The sequence below is a fragment of the Vigna radiata genome, chromosome 4 (assembly GCF_000741045.1).
Source record: "Vigna radiata var. radiata cultivar VC1973A chromosome 4, Vradiata_ver6, whole genome shotgun sequence".
Taxonomy (NCBI): domain Eukaryota; kingdom Viridiplantae; phylum Streptophyta; class Magnoliopsida; order Fabales; family Fabaceae; genus Vigna; species Vigna radiata.
In genome coordinates this window covers 19,525,825-19,529,215 of record NC_028354.1, presented here as the reverse complement: position 1 = coordinate 19,529,215, position 3,391 = coordinate 19,525,825, and positions in this window count along the sequence as shown.

Sequence of the window (3,391 nt, the reverse complement as noted above, 5' to 3'; positions counted from 1 at the left end):
GCCTGTCCATGTGGTCAAGGCTACCAGGTTACTATACAAAAATGTCCTCTATCATAGAGTTCGAGTCTGTCAAGAGTTTGTAAAAAGTTTCGAGTTTATGAGTTTTACATAGGCTGTCAATAAAGGAACAGTTGATTACTGTCCTATTTGAATGTACATAGGTTCTTCTTTACAAAAATGTACTTTACTGTAAAAAAAGTGAGAAGAAGGGTATGGGAAATTGAAGGAAAGATGAAAGTTTTATGCAGAGATTAACCTTTGTGAGGTTGATTGGGATTTGATTTGAAAACAGGAATTTGGATTTAGGATTTGGGCAAAGAAAGGTATATTTGAGTTATTGTTGTTGAGAGCATGAAGAAAAGAAGAAGAGAAGTGGTTGATAGGAGGGAAGAGAAGGGTAAGTACATAGATATAGTATTTTGTATTGAGTGGGGATAGTCCTCTCTACGTTTATGCCATCATCTCATGCTTTATTTGTGTTTTGGGTTTTTTCATTTTTATTTTTTAATTTTACTGTAAAAATAAAATAAAATAAAATAAAACAAGAAATATCACTACAGTAAAATGGGGGAATTAGCTGCGAGATATTACCAAGGGGCTGGATTACTGAGGGCATTAACGAGGGCCATAGGACTGTCGGTAAGTTGCTTACTCATTTAACTCGCAACTTCAGTTTCTCTCCACTCTTCGAGCCAAAATACCAAGTCAGAACTCTCGTCCCCTTTCAGAGAACCTTCGTCGTCCAACAACATTCCCTCCAAAACCCTTCCCCTTTGCTCCTCCAACACCAAAGTCGCGCTCTCCAAAACCTAATCTTGTTTTGCCCAAATTTCAAAAATTCTTGTTCTCCTCTGCCCAAAGCCCTAACCCTAAGGTGTTCTCGGTGGAGCTTCAATTGGTTTGTGCTTCTATTCTCTCGTCTACCTCTCTTGTCTACCTCTGTCTTTCTGGTGGCATTGTGTGCCTGTCCGTTCTTTCTGGTCTCATCGAGGTTCGTTATGCGTGTTGCAGGTGGGGTGGTGGTTCGTGGCTGTGCGCGTGAGGCTTGTGCACCGTAGGGGTGGTCGAATTGTACGTCTAGGCTTGACGCTCCTCTCGACACTCCTGATCGAATTGTACGTCTCAATTGCACCTAATCGCTCCCTCTGTCTAGGGTTTTCACATCCTTTTTTCTTTTTCGAAATTTCAAGTTTTATGCTTTTATTCCAACTCTTTCCAGCATCGCGAAAGTGATTGGTAACCTAGAACTAGTCGCTTTTGTTTTGTGCTTTCTTCACTGCTTCTTCTGTTCCCTTCCTTTAATTTCCATGCTTTTATGTTGTTGTTCAAATGAGAAATGTATGCATGCGCATCTACTCTTTTGTATGTCTGCCTTTGATGATGGACTCTATATATTTGCGTATTAGTTTCTATTTTATACTTAATTTGGTTATCTTTTCTATATTTCTCATAGGTACTTGTATCCAGGAGGGAAGAGACAGAGGCAGACCTTTCCCCTGCAATGGATGCGGTGATAAGGATATTCAAGCGTGTCTTTGGATTATCTGAAATTGATGCTGAGAATAAAGAATTTGTTGTTGGTCTTGCATTTTGTTCCATCCATTTATTGGTTGCATCGACACAGGCTATTAGTTTGATTGGAAAGCAAGGCTCGTTAATAAAATCTATCCAAGAGAATACCAGTGCTTCTATTAGAGTGTTGTCAGAGGTATGCTTCATATTTTCTACATGGATATAATGAAATCATTTGGATTTCTTCGAGGTATTTTCTCATCACAAACAACTTGGAATCTCTTTTTCCATTTTGGCCATCCCGCTTGTATTGTATGTGTGATTTTCTCATTATTTTGTAATATGGACTCTAGATATTTAAACTTAGAAACTTGTGGTATGACCTCTTGACTCATTTTTTTAGTAGTATTTCTCTTGTCTCTTGTTAAAATTGCCATGCATGTTGTCTTCAACTTAAGTGACTTTTTGTTTCTGAAATCTGTTTCCAAAGCTCAAGTTTAAACTACAATATATTATTTTAATGGCAAATCATTTTCATGAAGATGAGGTGCAATTTTATGCTACTGTGGATGAGAGGATTGTGGAAATTCAGGGAGAAACCTTGAAGGTCCTTAAAGCTCTAGAAGCAGTAGTTGGCCATATGAGGAAATTTTTGGTTGATCACAGCGTTCTTCCCCTATGTGAGAGAAATGTAAGAAGGTTTCCATATAAGATATGCACTGAGATTGTGCAGCTTTGCCATGTCTTCAATTTTTTTAGTTTTTTGATATGTTATGCCTTTTATATTTTGGAGGTTATTTCACCCTTTTTGAAATCTCTACTCATGATGCCTTTTTTAGGTAGTATTTTATTTTACTATATGTTGCGGTAGAAATAGTGGAATTACCGAAGGCTTTTGCCCTTCGGTAATTACCGAAGGCTTTTGACCTTCGGTAATTACCGAAAGATTTTGGCCATCGGTAATTACCGAAGGTCAAAAGCCGTCGGTAAACGTTAGCGACAAAGGTTTTACCGACGACCTTTTGACCGTCGTTGAGTTGTCGGTAATGGGTCTTTACCGACGGCTTCTGGCGCTTTTCGAGGGATTTTGGCCTTCGGTAATACCCTTCATTACTATGATCATGCCAAAAACACAAGAGAAGACCAACCAAGACTTGGATAAGCATAATTAACATTGGAAAAAGTCTCCTTAACAACTTTTTTTGACAATTTTTTTACAATGCATACGTGACAGTTTGTGATTGGTCCGTTTTAAATATTTTTTTAGAATAAATTCAAATAGACTAATAAAATTGTGACACGTGTCCTCTTGTAAAAAAATTGTTAAAAAATATCATTGTCCATTAACATTTGATTCAAACATGACCATTTACCAAATGAAAACAAAAAAACAAATTATCAGTGAATAATAATAATATTTTTAATGCCCTTTCAACTATGGATACATTTATTTATTTATTTATTTTTTCCACTCTCCAATTAATTTTTTTCTTTGGAATATTAATTTTTACTCATAAACACTTCACTGTTAATAATTTTTCTATTCATTGGAATACGTTTCACTTATATTCAATTAGTTGCCATTTCAGGGAAAGAACTTCAACTTTCCATATGTTTTAATTCTTTCACCAAAAAAAAAAAAAAAAAAAAACTCCTTTATAATTTAAATACTGAAAAAATTTAATTTGATTTGTCAGAAGTTTATCATTATTATATTTATTTATCTTTGTATATAGAAGTTAATTGACAACTCATTATTTTTATACTAAGTAATAATCTACAATATAAATACGATTTTTCTTACTTGACAAGGTTTGAGATTGTAATAAGAGAGACTAAAATTATTAAATATTTCCATTTCAATAATAATTTATGGTCT